The following is a 22,369-nucleotide window of genomic DNA, read 5'->3' as shown; positions in this document are numbered from 1 at the left end:
TTTTTTTCTTTTTACATTATATCCTACTCTACTCGACATAGGCTAATTAAAATCAAAGGAAGGGAAATTATTTTATTTGGAAATTCAAATACGTGCTCTAAAAATCAATTACCATTACCATGTCAATAGTGGATTTGAAATTGCCTTCAATGCTAGTTCAGAAAAACGAACAGTAAAGTTGCTAACATTTGTGCAGAAAAACAAAATGCTAAAAGGAAATAACGAAAGGAAATACTTCACTTATTTACACATGGTGGAGAACTTTTTGCTGAAACTAACCAGCATTTGCGTTACACGGAGAGGAAATCCACGAACACTTCCTACGGTTAGCCTGACGGCAAGGAGATATTGTAAGATATTTTACGTCATCACTACGGTCGGTGTGAGCCGGGCGCGGATTTCGTATCCACCAGACAACTCTGGCATTCGACCCCGTTCACCTTATTGGGAGGCGAGTGCACTATCCCCTAAGCCACCANATAAGTTACAGATAAATAATACTGCAAAAATTAAACCCAACCCCATGTTACTATAAATAACCTGGCTAAAACTTGTTCATCAAAAAGACTATTACATGGGCTGTTAAGTAAAGAATTAAATTATATTATATTCCCTTTGTATAAAATAAGATTGTGTTTCTACCACTACAAAAATACAATTCAAATTCACTAGTATATAAGACATGTTAACTCGATTCTATGGTGGGGTATCTTTTCATAGATGAAGGTTGATATTGTCGATAACAGCTAACCCCACATTTGTGACCTCCGGACGTGATGTGAATGCGCCTACCTTGGCAATAACGCCTACTTCGAACTGAACTTCGATGGATGGTCCACTTTGAACAGTTGACTTGCTACCAGGACGGCGACATTATCCACCTCTTCACGCTGTTGCTACTCAGTCTCGACAACACATAACGTGCAACGTATTCTCTCGACTGCCAAAGGCTACACAGAAGTGACCACGACCGTGAACTTAATACAGCTCTCACGATCAGCACGTGAAAAGTATGGTGATCTTAATACAGCTCTCCCGGCTTTTCACAAAACAGCAATAAATCAACTAGTGGTATCCGTGCATCGAATTCTATCACAGATATAATTCTGGTGGGGGATTACTGCAGCGTTTCTACCAATACAAAAATGCAATATGATTTTACTAGTATATATAAGACATGTTAACTCGATTCTACGGAGGGATACTTTTTCATAGATGAAGGTTGACATTATCGATAGCTACCATCACCACAAGATAAAAAATAAAGTAATTGATTTAATTCAATTATAACAGGATTAGAAAGGATTCAGAATAATTAATTTAATGAAATTTAAGAGCTAGGAAATGTGTTATTCCTATAATGAAATCACAACAACTTTTAAAGCACAGTTAGTTTATTTCAGATACTAAAAACTGTCTGTGTTCATTCGCTACGTCTGCACTTCAATTAATGTGTGTTTCCCGAAATAAAGATTAATATGTTCAATCTGAACAAATATATTGCGCATTTTATTATAAAATTACATTTTTATTTAATTCTTATACAAAGAGACTTCTGTTAAGTATGACAGCTGATCTTTTTGAATTTTCACATAAGAGGTAAGATTTTATAGCGTTTTTTGTTACAGAAATTTTAAATTTCTAAGGAACATACTTGCGTTTATTATACTAAGATAAATAAGTGTCAAAAAAAATTCCAATTCTTTTGTTAAAAATATCTGACAGTTAAAAGCTTACTATTTTAAACTGTAGTTTATATGTGTCGGTTTCAATTAGATTCCAAAATTTTATATCTGATGACTTATATTAATAGTATAAAAACTGTAATAATCAATTTAATTGATGCTATACCTCCAAAAATATTCTGCTTTTTTAAAAACCTTTGTTTTAACCGAAAAATTAAGTTCCTTTTATTGTTAAATTATCAAAATACTATGTTGTTTAATTATTCCTAATATTTATTAATCTAATAAAAATAATTTTATTTCTTTGATTGTTTTTTCGAAGTTTTTATTTAGTTATTACATGTAATTTATATACCCAGTCAAACGTCTTAACAGATTTAACAAATATTTTATGATATATAATAAATTTTTATCCCTATTTTCTTTGAAAAATTTCTTAAAAAATCAATGACTGTTCAAAAATTTATATTTCCCCCATAATTTCTAACTTAATGAAAAAGAAAAAGATTATTTTATTTCACATAAAAATTTTATAGACAGTCATATTCTTTTAAGGAAATTCAAATGTATATTTGATTATTAAACCTAATTTCAAAAGTTAATTAATATTACAATTTATTCAGTCTTCTAATGTGTTATCAACGTACCTTCAGTTAAGCGTAATTCTAAAAATCTCTCTAAGGTATTTTACAAACTACAACCTTCTTAAAAAATTCCTTGAATGAAATTAATGACTATTAAAACTTAACAATGGCTTAAAACCTGTGTTGATTAACAATGAAAAAACTACTATTACTTGAATATATATCAAGTCTTAAAATAATGCTTTGAACTATAAAGTTGTATTTTGCTGTTTCTAGAAATCAACAGTTGAGAATGCTTAGAATACTAGTTGTTTTACTGTTAGTAAACTTTGCATTAGTAAATGCTAATTGTACAATTTTCTGTGGCAATTATACTGGTTGCCCGCCACTGAAGTGTGCTGATAATGAAAAGGCACTGCGTACAGGATGCAGCTGCTGTAAAACATGCGTTCCAATCTCAGAATTGGCAGGTAAGTATGATTCAATGAGAATTTATTTATGTTGTTTCTTACAGTTTTAGAGAAAAAGAAAATTTTTCGTTCTTTTGCATTTGAATTTGAATTATTTTAAGGATGTATTTTTATAACATTCGCAGAAAAGTATATTCATAAATGAACCATAGTGCTAATTAAATAAATAAGTGGTATACTTTGACCTATGTAAGCTTACTTATCAAGAACCATTGACGGCTCACTATCACATCGGATAACCTTTCATCCTATTCCTGAATCAAAGGATAACTGCCGTTTGTACACTGCTTACCGTGACTTAAAAAATTGTTTTAATAATAAAATCCACAATGGAGAATTCATTTGTTTTAAAGCTTTTGCAGTTAACAGCAAATTATCTTGCAATACTTTTATTTTTGTCGATAAGAAATTTAGCACAATGAAAAAAATTATAAAAACTCTCTAATTCAAAGTTTAATAATTCGATTGTTTTACTTTTGTGTCAGTTCACGCAGTTCGGTTCATGCTCTATCTTATTTAAACTGTGACACAATTCTTTGCACCTATTGGCTAAGCTACTGGAAACTAAACTCAGTTGCACGACAGCCCACAGAGTGCCAAGGCCTACTGTGCCCATCTCAGTATTCTTGACCTAGGGCTCTGGGGTGCCGGAGCAGATTTTCCGGTCAGGTGGTCAGCCGAACGCAGAACCCCCAGTGTTTAGTTCGCAAGCATGCTTGGTACTCTTTCATAGACCCACTGAAGGGATGAAAGACTGAGTCAATCTTGCCCGATCCGAGGATCGAACCCAGGACCTGTGGCACCTGAGTGCGAAACGCTAACTCTCAGCCACCGGGCGTCATACCGATTGGCTAGTATGTTATAATCTATACATATAACAGTAAGTAACAAACATATAATTTAAAGTCGATAACCATCTTCAATATGAAAAATACTCTAATATGAAAAATACTGATTCTAATATGAAAAATACTGAGTGGAAAATTCTCCTTCTCTTATATAGAGTCCCTACTAAGATCAGGTGACGACTCTTTCCTCTCATCTCACCCAATAAACTTCAGGCTAGTGTCGATGACATCTGCGGGGAGTCAGGTTCCTAACAATCTTTTTAGCTTAGAATCTCTCCTACTTTGTCAAGATTCAGATAAAATTTTATTTTAAGGTCATTTCTTCCCCTGTATAGGAATTAAATTTTACAAATCTTAAAAAAGATATAGCTAATATACTAATAGGTGGGATATGTACGAAATTTCTTGTTAATATGATCTTGACTAAGTCTGTGAGATCAAAGTGATCATCAACTTATACCTAGAATTAGGCTTCAAAATCAGGATATTGAACGATATTCTATTGCCCGACATAGCTAGAACATCTGTAACAGGTTTCAGTTTTCTTTTGCTAAAATTATTCAATACTGATCTTCAGCCACTCACTTTGATTTCTGGGAATCATTTTGTGTTTTGAAAAATTCTAAGAATTTATTTAATGAACCCTTCTAATCTTCATTTCTTTGTGTCTTTTTCAATCTAATCCTATAAATTAAACCATCTTTTCTTATTTCACCCTGTTTTTATTTTTTTCACGTTACATTCTATTATAATGTGTTTGGAAACTGGTGAAATGACTTTGGATTATAGGACCAAAATTGAACCAAATAGCTCAAATATGTTTGCAAAGGATTAGCAAATAAACCATGCACAATGTTAAATTTAACCATGCTAGTTAATGAGCTAGGAGATTTATATTAAACAACTCTTTTACTTCGAGATTAACTTTGCTTTTACAAAACAAGGCTAGAAAAACCTTCCCAAATCAAGAGTAGAAAGCTCACACCAATGATAAATTCGCCTTTCTAAAATCTATCTTGGACTTTATGGCCATCACTGTAATTAGGTTTATTTACACAGGCTTTTGCATACTTTTTTTAACACTTTAAAAGTAAAGGTAGCCTTGATCACTAAATTTTCAACACAAACAAAAGGCTGTTTAGACAATAATACAGTAAAAAAAAATCAAAACATGGTTTATAGTATCTGTAAATAAAAACTAAAAATGAGATTTTTTGTAAAAGTCTTACTTAAATCTTTACAAAAACAAGTTTCGCAAACTAATATTTCCACTCAGTTTAGAAAACGATTAATTTGTCAACCTTTGTATGCCTACCAAACAAAAATGAAAAGTTTGTATTGGATAGCATGTATTTTTTTTAAAACTTTTTCGTCCGAAACTATAATATGTCTGTTTTATTAAAATAACTTATCTTATTTTAAAATGCGACTACCTTGAGCCATAATCTCATGTAAATGTGATGCAACCTTTAAAAGTTCCTAAATAAAACCATGTTTCTCTCCAATAACTGGCAATCAAGCTTACACAGATTGAGTTTAGTTATTTGCATCATATTCACAAAATACGTAATAAATGATGATTACTCCGGAAAATTGAGCTAGGTATTAAATGAATTTTCTTAGGGGACATAATTTTCAATAATACTTTTTGTATATCAACTTCAAATAATTTATCAATGAAAGCGTTGTTTGAAATGAATTATGTTTTTTTTTCTTACCAACTAATATCGTTTTAGAATCAAATCAAAACATTGAAAGGGACATTTGGAGGAAAAATGTTATTTTATTACTTTCAAATCATACGCTAGATTGAAAATAAATAGTTCTGTTAATAAAATTGTACTATGAGGTAACCGTGAGATTTAATAATATTGAATACATTATTATTTTGAATAAAGTAAAATACTGTAGGAAAATCATCTTTATTGACTATTGGCATTTCTTGTTTAGAATTATTTTTCAGTTTAAATTTTATTATGAAAAAAGAATATCATAAAAAGTTGTATGGTAAAAGTTTACGATTACCGTAAAAACGATTTATGATATCCTAATTGTTTCGTGAGAAATACGCAAAAAAATAACATCAAGGGGTTTAAACTTTGGATCACTTTCCACTGGCCAGATTACGTGAACTATATTTCCCAAATAACGATTTCCCCCCTACATTTTGGGCGAAAAATCCGAATCCATTGAAAAACGGTATGTTCATACAGAGAAAGTAAGTTCATCAGTCTAATTTCTTAACTTAAAACAGGATTTGCATTTACTAATTAGCATATTTGAGGTCACCTCCTTAAACGATTAAGATTCAGTACTAGAACGTGAAGATCCGATCACTAGATCAAAAGTTATTCAGGGTGCTCATTTTTTTTGATATACTGTACAAACTTTATTAATGCATATTTAAGAAGCTATGAGCTTCTGCATATTGAAAATTGATTTTCAGGCAAGGAAAAGAAAAAAAAAATAAATAAAAATATTCAAAATTGTTTTACCGTAAATGGGCAAAAAAAATATAGGTTTCAATAACTTAAAACAAAGGAAATTTAGGTGGAAAAAAAATCCTTGCTAACGTCAGATGATTTGATGTTTGGTGATCAAAAATTATCTTTAATAATTTTAGATTTCGCCCTCCTTTCTCCGGTATAAAAATTTGAGCTCCGGTTAAAAAAATTTCACACTTCAGCACCGGTTGTAAATGAGACACACAAACTCTTCATTTTAATTCTGATTATTGAGGGGAGAGATTGAATAGAGAGAAGAAAATGTATTAGTCATTATTTCAGCTCACTTGAAAAACATTGGAATCATTAGCTATTGCAAATAAAGAGTTTCATTACAGTGAAACCTCTCGAGAGTGACCATTCTCTGTTCCACAGTAAAATAGTCGTTAATGGAGGTTGGTCGTTCTTAGGGGTGACCTTCATTGACTTCAAATTGTATTATCAAAGGTACATAAATTCTGGCAAGCAATTTTAATTTTACCCAGTGTCATTTTCCTGGTGCGGAAATGCCATTAGTGTTAACATCATGAAAACTGAATCGATGAATAAAATTTAGCGCCAATAAAAATTACCTTTACTGATATAATTATGTGTAAAAACAGATGTTTACCAATTGTGAATAATAGAACAATTTTAAATAAATCAACAATTATATTTACTGATTAAGTTTTCCATATCATAAAAATGAGTTAGCTTTAAAAAATGACAAGAGGTTTGTTTGAGATGTTTAGTTTTAGATGTTAACTTTTTCTTTCTAATTTAACTTTCAACTCTAAGTATAAATCATGGATACCACCATCTTTAGTGGTCTCTGACTGCAACATGAGGTTGTCGATCACTTTCAGAAATCGTCAGAAAGACCTCTTTAAATAAGACCCTCTCACAAATATTTTGGATTCATTTGAATCTACTTATTTGCTTATTAATATTTTTTGTTTTGATATTTTTCACGTTTTGCTTATTTGCCTTTTTTCACATTTGGTGCATAGGTTTGCCCGGTCACAGGGAAAGGGTTAAATGATCTCTTGTAAAGGTTTTCTTCAACACAAAGTCTATGGAAAAAATTCCGTTCCTCCCTAAAGTGATTAAAAATAGAGGAGGTTGTTACACGGAGGTGGTCTTTACTGAATGTTTCACTATATTATTATTGCTATTATTTGTTAAATGACAAGATATAACTGCTTAATTGTAACTGAAAATTTTTAATACATAAAGAGGATAAAATTTAGAAAATGTTTAAATGAAAATGAAACTTTTTTAAATGAGGGTACATTTTATGCTATGTATAAATAATGCACAAATAAAGCTCCAAAAGCTGATAATATTCAGTCAGTGTTGAAACACAGAATAAGATATGGAAAACAGAGATGTGTAGAGGTAAAATTACGAACATATTGCAACAAAGAAAAGTTTTATTGTAACTTTTTGAGCTATCCTTTTTCAGCACCTTCTTTTTCTTCTCTTGTTCTAATTTAACAAGATGGAGGCATTGTTACACAAAAACTATACAATCTCTGCTTTTGTAGCTATCTTTGTGCTTTATACACATTGTCTAGCTTTGAAAATTTGTTCAAAATGAAACTTACTGATTTTTTTTAATAATATTTGTTTTCTTTTTCTTCTAGTGAAGAAATAATGATATTCTCTTAGTATAAATTGAGATAACTACCAAACAGCATGAAGAAAATTTATGAAATGTTTGTTTCTGATCTCTTGAACTTTCATGTGCAATAAAGAAATTTTTTGTGCTTTATTAATTGTCTTTAGAAAATTATTCTTATTTTCAAACTAAAGAAAAAAAAATTTGTACAAGACTGCCTTCCGAACTGTCTAGGGATCAGGGAGCTGGTCTTACATCGGAAAGGTTCTGAGTTTGAATCCCGGACAAGGTATAAGTGTCCTTTCATTCTCCGTACTGTTTGTCCTTACTGTGGGAGCAACTTTGGCCCACCTAATATGGTGACCCTGAAAAAGTTTCCAACAAATCTACCCAGTAAATGCCAGCATTGACGAAACGTTAACACAGTTGGGCATTGGAAATAAAAAACAATTTGTACAAAACTTTTATTCGTATAAGAATTCTCGCTTTCTAGAAAGGATTTATAATTACCAAAAATGTGAGGGGATGTAATTGTGTGATGTGGGAAAGGTACTTTTTAAATATTGTTTAATTCACTCAGAACCAGACAAATTCCACACTGCAAAAAAATTCCAGATCAAATTTGGGTATAAAGTACCAGCACTTTGGGTGCATCATCCGTAAAATCCTTTTCACCGTAAAATTAATTTTTCCCCTAAAGTATTATACCGACATTTTAACAGCAGTATTTATTTAGTTGGAGTGATTCAGTGATTTGTTATAATTTTTACTGTAAAAATCACGGTACATCAGAAGTTTTTGTTCAGTAACATGTTCTGGTAAAATGTACCCGCACCGTGAGTGCCGGTACTTTTTGCCTTTTTTTTTTCGTCTACTCGCTTCGCTCAAATCCCTGTGCCTACTAAAACTATTTATTGCTTCTTGACGAAAATTAACTTTTAATAGCCTTCGATAAAAATTTAATATGCGTTATTTAAGATACATCTACGTTACAGTACAACATTTTATACTAAAATTAAAAAATTTATATCAGCGACATTAAATATGGGGTCTCGCTCTTTGAGAAAAGAGATTAAATATTGCAGTAGAAATACTTAACTTGGTAACGAAATATTCTATTTCTTCACATCTGCCATCGTATTCGAAGTTTTAAAATCGTAAAATATGCAAAATCTAATTATGAGGAAAATACCGGCGCTCAGAGTTTATTCTTTTACATGTTATGTAACGAAAATCAGATGTATCTTAAATTTTTACAGCAATAAATACCGTAAAATCTATGAATCACTCGAATTAAAGAAATATTACCGTAAAAATTGCAATACAATATTTTACGGTAAAAAGGGATTTTACCGTAAAATCGATTTATACTTAAATGGATAGAATACAAAAGATACACACAAAGTGTCGTTACACACCGTAATTCGATCCGGAATATTTTACAGTGAATGCTGTAAGTACTTGAAATGTAATCCGATTAAGTTATTTGTTTATCCGAATTAAATGCTTACAACAAATTTACAGAAATTTATTTCAAATGCCTTAGAATTCTTAAAGTGTACACTGTAAAATTCGTGGTGTATTATCCTTCCGAATTTGATGTTGAGCAACCGAAAAAATTCCTCCAGGGAACACATATTTTTCAAGTTAACACCAATTCGAGCTTTATTATACAATTGAAAGTATATAAGTAAATCGAAAACTCATATAATGATAACATTTTGCAACAAGTTCACGCACTTTCATACCATAAATAATTTTTGCTTTCGAAAACGCAATTTGGATGGTTAATCGCGTAATGCTAAACGCAGATGACGATGGGAGTTTCGTCGCAAGACTTCCGCGTTATCACATCCAACTGATTTTTACGTCTAAGCTTGAAAAAACACACCATTTAATGTTATTATACTTGTAATATTTTTAATATAACTCTGTATTTCAATATAACTTTCAAGGAAACAAACAAGAAATGAACTCGGAAGACTCAGAAAGCTCGCTATGATGCTACCCCCAAAAAAAACCAATGGTGTTATTTTAGACAAATATAGCCAAATAAGGGATAACACTCAAAACATGGCTAAAATTACACTTTTTTATGTTGTGATATTAATTTTGATAAATTAGTTTTAGGCTCATGATCTGCTAGAATTAATAAATTACAGAAAACTCTTATGAATGAGAAAATTACTCTTAAATTTAAACACAAACCAAAATTGTAAAACTTGCTAGAATATTAAGCCTGTGCACACGTAAGCATAACATGGCGGAGGAATACACCGGAAGTTATCTAACTTTCTTCTGGTTATAGGAAGCTTGTTATTGTTTACATTCCGTGAACCATCCACTTGCGCACTTTGTTTAGATATCATGCGAAACTTCTAGATAGTTAGATACCTTACGAAGTTTTTTTAGTTTTGTTTGTGAAGTCGAATTATTATGCATTTTCTGGTAGACAAATTATAATTTTTTTTATATCACAAAACTCATTTGAAACCAGTTTTATATGAAAAAAATTAGCGTCTTTTTTCTGAATTGTTAATGTATCACTAGTAAATGGAAAATTCGAAAAAAACACGAAAAATTGATTGTATAGGTTAGGCTAAAATCGCAGTTAATAAAATTTGCTTTGAAAAGTGCAGAAAAACCAATGTGACAGTTTTTACAGTAATAATATTTCTCACATCCTATTCCTGCTTTTTTTTCTTTCTTAATTTAGTTAATGAAGTCTATTCTATAATCCTATCCTACAATCAGCCAATTTTGGTGATTATAGGATCGCTTAAAAAACGATTTACAAATTTGTAGTAATTCTTCGCTAAGCAGACTTCATTTGAAGCTGGTTTCATATGTAAGACCGGTTTCATATATGTAAGACTGGTTTCATATGTGTTCCAAATTGGTGAAAATTTTGCAGAAAACATTATGTGTCTAAAAACGTCAAAATCACATATTTTTTTAAATTTAATTTAGTCCAAAACATGCAAAATTGAGATCATAATAGTCACTAACATTGTCTAGCAAAATGTAAATTCCCTGGTGGAAAATTAAATACGTGCATTAAATATTAAGATTTTAACACTAGCTCCTTTTATTTCTCATTTCTTTGCCAATTTAAATCTTTGCATTAAAGCTTAAAATCAATTGTGCGCAAGGCGAAAAATAAAATCCTATTTGCTCAGAACAATACGAGGAAAACAATACTCAATGAATATAATCTATGAACATTTAACCACTTGTATGAAACCAATCATAAAATAACATCACGAGCTAAAATACTTCAAACTTATAGATGTTAATCTTTATTTGTATTTCGTTTTTCAATTAAGGTTCTATAATACAGAGTGGTAATGATATTATCTTTAGAGTTCCAAAGAGTAATAAATAGTGTTTCTTACTTCTAAAATCCTCAACGAATCAAAGTAACACAGTTATATGTCAATCGAGTTATAGGATGTTGATGAAAAAAGTTATTCAGTGATTACTGTACGTATAGATACTTAATCCATACAATGTTCGTAAATTTCGGGTTTAACGAAGGAGTGATAACCAATATTTTGTTTTCAGTTTAGAAATAGATTTTTTTTACCATATTAAAATGACGCGAAATATCTTCATAAAAGTGAACCAGTAATATGTTACCGTCTCTCGAAAGAGTCTTGTTGGATATGATTATTTGCGATTTGGATACGATTTCTTTTACCACGTTGGTTATCACTTTTTAACCCCATGATTTTCATTAATTAATGACAGCGCTGTTAGCCCTACGAGGCATACTAATGTTCAAANTTCAGCCTTTTCACTCCCTGCCTTGGCCGCCGGTTGATGCTCCTCCGCCGGTATTCATCCGCGCAGGAACTATTTCGGTTCGTCCTCCTACCTTCGATCTTCGTTCCCATCCTCGATCCTTCTACCTCAGTTTTTCATGCAATCTGAGCTGACGCAACCAACAGCCTCTACAAACACCAAATCGGGTACTCTAGTAATAAGTAAATCGAAAACTCTTATAATGGTAAAATTTTACATCAACTTCACGCTCTTTCATACCATACATAAATAATTTTTGCTTTCGAAAATGCAATTTGGATGGTTAATGGTGTAATGCTAAGAGCAGATGACGATAGGAGTTTTGTCGCAAGACTTCCGTTATACTACATCCAACACATTTTTACGCGTAAGCTTGAAAAAACAAACCATTTAATGTTATTATACTTGCAATGTTTTCAATATAACGCTTTATTTCAATATATCTTTCAAGAAAATAAACAAGAAATGAACTCGGAAGACTCAGGAAGCTCGCTGTGATATTATCCAAAAAATAGCCAATGCTGCTTCTTACACAAATATAGCCAAATAAGGGACAACACTCAAAACATGGCTAACCTTACACATTATTTATGCTGTAATATTAATTTTGATAAATTTGTTTTAGGTTCATGATCTGCTAGAATTAATAAATTGCGGAAAACTCTTATGAATGAGAAAATTACTCTTATGAATGAGAAAACACAAACCAAAATTATAAAACTTGCTAGAATATTTAGCCTGTTCACACGTATGCTGGTAAGCATAACATGGCGGAGGAATACACTGTTTTCTAACTTTCTTCTGGTTATAGGAAGCTTGTTATTGTTTACATTCTGTGAACCATCCATTTGCGCACTTTGTTTAGATATCATGCGAAGCTTCTAGATAGTTAGATACCTTGCGAAGTTTTATAGTTTTGTTTGTGAAGTCGAATGCATATTGTGGTGGACAAATTATGATTCTTTTTTATATCGCAAAACCCATTTGAAACCAGTTTCATATGAAAAAAATTAACGTCTTTTTTCTGAATTGTTAATGTATGACTAGTAAATGGAAAATTCTAAAAAAACACGAAAAATTGATTGTATAGGTGAGGCTAAAATCGCAGTTAATAAAATTTGCTTTGAAAAGTGCAGAAAAAACAATGTGATAGTTTTTATAGCAATGACATTTCTCACATCTTTTCATGTTTTTTTTTCTTCCTTAATTTAATTAATGAAGTCTATTCTATAATCCTATCCTACAATCAGCCAATTTTGCTGATTATAGGATCGCTTAAAAAACGATTTACAAATTTGTAGTAATTCTTCTCTAAGCAGACTTCATTTGAAGCTGGTTTCATATGTAAGACCGGTTTCATATATATAAGACTGGTTTCATATGAGTTCCACATTGGTGAAAATTTTGCAGAAAACATTACGTGTCTAAAAACGTCATAATCACATTTTTTTTAAATTTAATTTAGTCCGAAACATGCAAAATTGAGATCATAATAGTCACTAATATTGTCTAGTAAAATGAAAATTCCCTGGTGGAAAATTAAATACGTGCATTAAATATTAAGAATTTAACACTAGCTCCTTTTATTTCTCATTTCTTTGCCAATTTAAACCTTTGCATTAAAGCTTAAAATCAATTGTGCGTAGGGCGAAAAATAAAATCCTATTTGCTCAGAACAATACGAGGAAAACAATACTCAATTATATAATCTATGAACATTTAATCACTTGTATGAAACAAATCATAAAATAACATCATGAGCTAAAATGCATCAAACTTACAGATGTTAATCTTTATTTGTATTTCGTTTTTCAATTAAGGTTCTATAATACAGAGTGGTAACGATATTATCTTTAGAGTTCCAAAGAGTAATAAATAGTGTTTCTTACTTCTAAAATCCTCAACGAATCAAAGTAACACAGTTATATGTCAATCGAGTTATAGGATGTTGATGAAAAAAGTTATTCAGTGATTACTGTACGTATAGATACTTAATCCATACAATGTTCGTAAATTTCGGGTTTAACGAAGGAGTGATAACCAATATTTTGTTTTCAGTTTAGAAATAGATTTTTTTTACCATATTAAAATGACGCGAAATATCTTCATAAAAGTGAACCAGTAATATGTTACCGTCTCTCGAAAGAGTCTTGTTGGATATGATTATTTGCGATTTGGATACGATTTCTTTTACCACGTTGGTTATCACTTTTTAACCCCATGATTTTCATTAATTAATGACAGCGCTGTTAGCCCTACGAGGCATACTAATGTTCAAAGGTCCTAAACTGCAGTTTCTATTTTTCTATGTTATTTTTCTTCACTTGATAACATAACTGTTTCTGAAGTATCAATATAATAGTAAAGTAAGTTGTTTATTTTAGAATCTTAAAAATACGAAAACATAAAACTCAATTAATAAAATAGATTTAAATGTATATATTTGTGATATTCAATTTATGTAAGAGTGTTTATGAAAACAAGAAAACCTGATAAGTAAAACATACTTAATTTACAGAAAATATTATTTTTCTTCAATTGATAACATTGCTGCTTCTGAAGTATTTTTATGCGCTGATATTTAATCATATAAGTAAATATTTAAATAACAAAGTAAGCTGTTTATTCCAAAATCTTAAATAATACGAAAACATAAAACTCAATTAGCAATATAGACTTAAATATATATATTTGTGCTATTCAATTTATGTAAGTGTATTTATGAAAAAAAGAAACCCTGATAAGTAAAAAACACTTAATTTACAAAATATTTTATTTTTCTTCACTTCATAACATTACTGTTTCTGAAGTTTTTTTTATAAGCTTATATCCATTCTTGTAAGTAAATATTGCAATAGCAAAGTAAGTTGTTTATTCTAGAATCTTAAAAAATACGAAAGCATAAAACTCAATTAACAAATTGACTTAATATGTATACATTTGTGATATTCAATTTATATAAGTGTATTTATGAAAAAAAGAAACCCTGATAAGTAAGAAACACTTAATTTACAAAATATTTTATTTTTCTTCGCTTCATAACATTACTGTTTCTGAAGTATTTTTATAAGCTTATATCCATTCTTGTAAGTAAATATTGTAATAGCAAAGTAAGTTGTTTATTCTAGAATCTTAAAAAATACGAAAGCATAAAATTCAATTAACGAAATAGACTTAATACATATACATTTTTGCTATTCTATTTATATAAATGTGTTTATTAAAACAAGAAAACCTGATAAGTAAAAAACACTTAACTTATAGTTCCGTTAAAAAATTCTTATTGTTTTCTTGACAATTTTAAAAAATGTTGTTTTTCAGTAGGAAGAGCTTTATAATGTCTTACAACCTGTTTAAAGTATTACTTCTAATGCTTCTGATTTCTTATCTGAACGCATTACCAACACGTCGAAGCCGTGTCCGATGCCCACCGGACTTTTGTAAGAGTTTTGATTGCCCGTCAGTCCGATGTGCTGAAAATGAACATGTTAAAGAGAAAGGGGACTTCTGTGGGTGCTGTGACACTTGCGCCTTGGATTTATGTAAGTTTTTTTTTATCTTTAAAACGTTACTTATTGCTGATAACTTTTTCTTAAAAGTAGTTTGGAAAACGCCTATAGATGATAAGGATAACAACGTATTTTACCGAAACGCAATTGTTATGTATAAATGATAGTAAAGCATAAATGACAAATTTCTGTGCAAATGTTTTCCTTGTAAGTGATTTAAAATTCTTATTCAATAAACAAAAAATAAGATCATTTTGTTTCCAGGATAGTGCGATTTGAAAATAGGACGTCGTAGCATTTATATCTATAGATTGACAAATTGAAAAACTAGACATTTGAAAGTATGTTTCAATTTGTATGCCAATATTTTGCCAAAAATATGTTTGAAAAAATTGATTTTCAGAAAAAGCTGCAACAATACCTTATATGTAGTTAAATTTTCAAACTAATTAAACAGTAATCTTAGAAGTTACTAAGTGACAGTTAGTACATTCTCTTCAGAGAAAATCTTATGACGACGTCGGTTATATCCACTATTTATTTAAAAACAAGCCATTTTAATCACAGTTTAAAAGGTATTCCTAACGTAGCACGTTAAAAAATGGATTTTTTTATAATGTAATATAAAACGTTTTTTTTATAATGTAATATAAAACGTTTTTTTATAATGTAATATAAAACGTTTTATGAAATGGATTTATAAATGAATGATTTTTTTCAAAATCAATGTTTTCTACGTTGTTATTTATGTTATTATCCAAAAACTTACAAAAGTTTGCTCCCGACAATATTGCTATGAATGCTTACAGTTCCTTGCAAATTGCGAATCGGGTATCTGCCAAACCTGATTGATAGCTGAATCATGGCATTAGTTTATGTTGCGATTCATCAGTCAATCAGGTTCGATAACTGCTAATGTAACGTTGGCTATTAAATTCAAATTCACTAGTATATTAGACATGCTAACTCGATTCTATTTTGAGATATCTTTTGATAGATAGCGGTTGACGTTGTTGGTAACCAAAAGAGGCTTTCGAAATATTTAGAAATGTTTTTGAAAACTACATGCACCAAAGCTGCTCAATATATTCAGAAAAGATTCGGGATTTTTTTTGCAGTGCAGATGATTTCAGCGGTCTTCTTCTTCTCGAATTACAGTTACCCAATTCTCTACAACTACATAATTGTTTTCTTTTCTTCTATCACGTACCATTCATGGTAGTTCTGTTTTTGAGTTTGGTGGTTAAGTGGTGCCATAAAGAGTATTTAGAATCTCATAGTCACTTCATCATACCTAGACATGTTTCAAAAGACTTAAGTTGTTGGGAAATAAGAAGGGTGTATGAGTTATAAATGAGCACCTTGCATACTGAAATGAGAAATATTCTATAGAATTATATTTGTTATTTTCTATTTCAGATAAAGGGGACCTTTGTTTCGCACCTCTTATTGGTTTACCTGATGGATTTGAATGCGCAAAAGGATTATTTTGTAACATCGAAACTAAACTTTGCGATGAGATGCCTCAAAGTCAAACACAAGAAGTCGTGTGAAGAAAAAAAATCTCAAAATATCATTTATTAATTTATTGATTAACTCGAATTTTCCAATAATACAATAATAAAAGCATGTGTAGTTGATGTTCCTTTACATACTGTAGCTAAATTATTTTAGATTATTTCCATTGCTAAAGTACATGATAGACATTAGAGTTGTTAACTGTTACTTCCTTTAATTAATTTATTATAAATGCTCTCATGATGAGCTTAACTGAATACAAATGTTTTCATTTAACGAGTAAGCAGTATGTTGATTAACAAATTGTAATGGTGACACAGCACAATAAATTTCTAACTTCTTTTTTCTATTTTCATTACTATTTTGTTCCTAAGATGAAAATATGTGATTCCTTTGCTTTCATGACAAAGATGAGTGACTACAGAATGTAAAGGCCAATTACAAACTTATACAAAGTGACAATGTAATTTTTTTCAAATAAATGCAATTCCCAAAAGCTTTAATTAATTGATCTCAATTAGAGAATAGACAATAATTCCCAGTCTTGTCGAACGATTTAACACTATAATAAAGTTCGTTTATCAAAAAATTCCTTGGAAAAAATTATTTTTCATTAAATATTTATTATTTTTTTAATATTTCATTTAATAGTAGTGGAAAATATGTTGAATATTAAGGAATGCAAATTTTTGCACCATTTAAAAGAACATAATTTTGTAATGCAGAATACGAAATTTGAGCAAAATCGTTGGAATAGTTTCTGATAAATCGAAATTTAATCATGTGACTTCTTTGAAATTCAATTTCTCAGGAATTACCGATTCATTTTTTGCCATTCAAAATTACATATTTTTAAATGATGCAAGAAATCGTAGACCTTGCAATAAACATTTATCGACCATTATTAAATAAATTAATAAAAAAAATAATAAATATTATCTAAAAGTTATTTTTTGCATGAAATATTCTTTGTATAAACCAGTTTTATAATTGTGTGCAAGATTTTTTTAATTCGCTTGTATAGTTCTCGAGATATAGCGAAATACGCAAAAAGTAAAATTAACATGAGGGGGTTCAAACTTTGGGGAGCTCTCCTGATCAATCTATTGGCACCAGGGCCTGATTACCGAAAAGGCACAGGAAGCAAGTGCTTCCCCAGTAAAATTCTAGGGGGGGCCCCAAATGACTGAAATTAAGGGGCCAATTTCTTATTTTTTGCAAAAGAAATACCTAAAGAAGGGTCCGACATGATTGCATAAGATCTCTGTATTCTTTTCTAAGGTTCCAATAGTTTTCACATGGTTCTTGCCTCTTTAAAATGCATTGTTTATAGGTGAAAAATATCAAAAGTTTCTTTTGCTCAAGTTAGGGGGGCCCCAAAATCCTATTATGTTTCCCCTATTTTTAGAGGTTAATCTGGCCCTGATTGGCACCATATTTCCTAGATTGCTCCTACCCCCATATATTTTGGGGATCAGAAATCTGAATCCATTGAAAAAAAAAAGGTACGTGCATTCAGAGAAAGTACATTTTCGTGTCTGATTTCGTAACTTAAAATATCGACTGCGCTTAATAATTAGCATATTTGAATTCTTTCCTCCTAGAGCCATTAAGATAGAGTCTTAGAACGCAAAGATTTGATCATTAGATCAAGAGGGTCAGTTTTTTTTCCAGCTCACTGAACATGGAAGTAATCAAAATAATATTTAAGCTAGAATAAAAACATCACAAAAATTATCTTAATATGACAAATCTCTATTAGAGAAGTCGGAAGATAAAATTCCAAATTCTATTGCGTTGCAGGAAAAAAAAGAAGTGTCAAAGGATATTTGTTTGAGGCTATTAATATTAATAAGAAACTTAATCAAAAACTTTTTATAAAGCTATCAAAATTCTCTATAGTTGTATACTTGTATTCAAAATCCTTCATGCTTGCGAAAATTTATTCACCTAAAATTTATTCACCTAGTTAATAATTCCCTTTTATATTTAACAAGAAATACCGACACTCTTACGTTAAAAGAGATCGTTAAAAACCTTTCATACGCACCACGGAAAATTTAAAAAGTGATAACAATTTTGATGAACATGATAAAAGTTCGATAATATTAGCTTGCACTTTAGAATTAAAAACTCGAAACCTATAATCTTCACATCTATCAACCTCTTGATAAATTTTAAAATATTTTAGGATATTTACAGAAAAAATAAAAAAAGGAATTTTTAGTTATAATATTCTAATCAATCTCAAATTTTCTCCGGTGCCTATGTATCCTGTTAAATTTATTTCGCAAATCAACCACAAAACATAATAATCAATTAATAATCACTGATATTTTTTATTGTCTGATTAATCAAAGGGATGTGAGAAAAAGTTTTCCCCAAATGCAAATCTTAAAATTTTTTATATATGCTTTTCTTTCCAGTGGAAAAAAAACATCGGCCAATACTTTCGCTAAAACACAATTTTATTCGCCAAATTTACGATTTAATCGCCTTTGGCACTGATTTTTTTTTCTTCATATTTTTTATTTTAGGTAGCACTTTTCGCGGTATTCCCTGTGCGTAGCGTTGAGGTAAAGAGTTGTCTTTGAGATCCCGAATTTACTCATCGTGATTTGTCAATTTTTGACGTCCTTTTTTAACAGATTTATGCCGAATCATTTCATGGGAAAAAGCAATTATTTTATACCAGTTTTACAGCAAAAAATAATTCTTTGATATTTTAATACTGAAAAAAGGGAATGAATAACAATATAAATAACAACATAGAAAACATTGATTTTGAAAAAAATCATTCATTTATAAATCCATTTTATGAAACGCTTAAGCAGTAATAAATCATTTATATTTCTTTTAAATTCATATCAAATTTTTATTGCAATTTTATCTTTACTTCCCATTAAAGTTTCCTCATTAACAGGATATTTGCCAGACAGGAAGTGTGGATCAATTCCAAGGGCGAATTATTGAACTTTTAAACGCCGTTTTAGTTACTTTGTGTATTTTAATAAACATAAATTTTGTGAAGAGTTTGAAACAACATAATTGTGAGAGATACTTAAAAATATGTAAGTAATTTATTCAGTTTTTATTATGCTTGGATGCAATTAAAGAACGCTTTAATTTTACTTATTGTTTAAACAATTGTGGTTTTAGGCCAGAAAATAGAAATTTTTATATGCGATTTATCAACTTTTTTCACTTAAGGAAAATTATAATAATGTTTAATTCCATTCAACATAAGCGCTATAGAAATTTTAAAAAAAGAAGTTATTTATTCAAGTTATTATGTGTATTAATTTTACTTAATTATATTTACTTAATTATATTTACTTAATTTATTATTTACTTAATTATTATTAATTTCAGTCAATGTTTAAGAAATTGTGTTGTTATGACAGGAATTGGGAATTTTTAATGCGAACTATTAACTTTCTTTACTTGAGGAAAGACATAGTATTATTTAATTTTAATTGCCTTTACTCTACTTCTTAATAATCTGTAAATTATATTAGATAGATAAAAAAAATTATTTTAATTTAAGTTTAAAGCTGATTTTTATAGAGAAAAAATGACTTCAAGAAATTTATTTTCCATCTTATACCATATGAGCACCAATTCTTCTAAGAGATTTCAAACGAGATTGGAAAAAATAAAAATCAGCAGGGACTTTCAGCCCATTCTTATCTACAACCTCAATATTAAACTATTAAACAATAAATGTTTGTTCAACTCTAATGTTGCTTGTAATTTAATTTTTACTTTTAATTTTTTCAACTTGTCTTTCTTTAATTTACCCATTAAAATTCTTTTTTAATAGTAAGGTAATCCATTTTATAACCGTCGTTGTACAGACGACCCAATTTTTAAGGGGGTTGTGTTTACTAATGTTCAACTCCGTAGCTTTGTAATTTTGACCCAATCCACCAAACAAAGGAATTCCTTCAGCAAGTATTGAGAGAAATTTGCCTTCGTAGAGGACTTTTTTATTGAACTAACCCGCATTTGCGTTACGTTGAGAAGAAAGCCTCGAAAACCTCCCACGGTTAGCCTGACGGTAAGGGGACTCGAACCCATGATCCGTCTACCACTGAGGATATATTTTACGTCAGCATTCTGTGGTCGGTGAGAGCAGAGTTCTTGATTTGTATCGACCAGCAATCGCCAGGATTCGAACCCAGTTCACCTCATTGGAAGACGAACGCTCTCGCCCCTGATCCTTCACAGCTCTTTAACAAACTTTAAATATTGTAGATATAATTATTTTGTTCATTATTCTTGTAAGCTTTTTATTTATTTCATTTTAAAAATTTCTGTTATACTTTTTTCGCTTGCAATTATGACGTACATAGCTCTTTTTCTCAAATCAAATACCACAGAAAAGACTTTATTTTTCAAAGCAACCGTGATGCAAGAAAAAGAGGTTTGGAGCCTATACGCTAATGTTTTAGAAGCTAGAAAGCGTATCTTTCCTGAAAAATTTATGTTGCCAACACAATTAAGCAGAACTATGTATTTTATTTTCTTTCAGAATAAAAGAAGAAGAAAATGGGTCTGATTAAATTAATTCTTTTCATGGCACTTGTCCATTTCTCAGCATCCACAATCTGCCATGATGGTCCTTGCAGAGTGGAAGATTGTTCGATACCACAATGTGCAGGAGATGAAGTTTTAACGATGGGAATAGGATGCAACTGCTGCCCGTTCTGCAGGAAAATTTCTGGTAAAGGGCTTCTTAGAATTTCAAACGAATTTCGTTTTCAGATTAAATAAATTGTTCTTTTTTCTGTTAACGCTTTGTTAAACTATTTTACTTTAAAATATCTCTTTCCGGTTTAAAAAAGAAAATTAATTAATATGGCTAATGAGATAATCGTACCCTTGCATTGAGTAGTGCCTAACAGTTTAGTTAAAAGCGTAATCTTTTTGGAGCGGCAATGTATTTATTTATATTGAAAATTACTATATTGTAACGATAATACATCAGCTTCATGTAAAGCTCTAAATTTTTTGTTAAAGTTCGACAGTGTTACATTTAAATGGGCCTGCCAGATGGCCAAGTGGTTAGCCTAGCTTACTGCAAAGCCAATAGCAGAGGGTTCGAATCCTGCTCAGGACATGTTTCTCTCAGTGTTGTCCTCCGTTGTGTGTGGTCTGTGAATGTTACCCACCCTATGAATGGGTATCTGTGGCCGCGTGGGTTAGTAATGTTCCATGACTTTGGACACAAGGTGCTCACCAGGCAACGCAAAATGAGCAACACTTACGGCATCTACCCTTACGAAGAGTGATAAGGTCAGTAAGCGCCATAAAAAAAATTAAAAAATTTAAAAAACATCTAAATATTAGTAGTGATGTTGTAATTTCGCCTATTTTAACAATTACCAACAGCACTGCGCAGTCGTAAATAAATAAATATAATCATTTTAAGCTCCAAAAAATTTTAATCAAACTAAAAAAGACGCTCACGTAGTAACTTGTACTTAAAAAGTTCAAGAAGAGCAAACATTTTATTTGTGATAAGTGTACTTCGGCACGGAGAAGAGAAGTTTGATAAAATTACCGGAATTGTACTGTAATGATATTCCTAGTATGTAAAATCATAACTCTTGTAATCAAAACAAATATACGGTATGCAAACCATTCATTTAGTACTTTTCTATTCGTATGATAAAGGTTTGCTGGAAAAAGCTCTTTGAACACACTACTTTGTTGATTTTGGTGTTCCCATAGACCAAGACATACGCAAAGAGCTCACACGCTGTTCACAAAGTGCCAGAAATATATTGGTAGTTAAAGAAAAAAATTTTCTCATTGTGATTGTACTTTCTCAGAATAGAAGCA

General features: G+C 30.4%; 1 protein-coding gene across 1 annotated transcript in view; it reads right to left on the bottom strand.

Annotated features, from left to right (window-relative positions):
- Positions 1-22,369, bottom strand: part of LOC107438462 (uncharacterized protein DDB_G0274171) — a 96,665-nt gene that overhangs the window by 39,270 nt on the left and 35,026 nt on the right. The window lies entirely within an intron of this gene.

The sequence above is a fragment of the Parasteatoda tepidariorum genome, chromosome 4 (assembly GCF_043381705.1).
Source record: "Parasteatoda tepidariorum isolate YZ-2023 chromosome 4, CAS_Ptep_4.0, whole genome shotgun sequence".
In the NCBI taxonomy this organism is placed as follows: Eukaryota; Metazoa; Arthropoda; class Arachnida; order Araneae; family Theridiidae; genus Parasteatoda; species Parasteatoda tepidariorum.
This window is presented reverse-complemented; position numbering and strand designations above follow the sequence as displayed.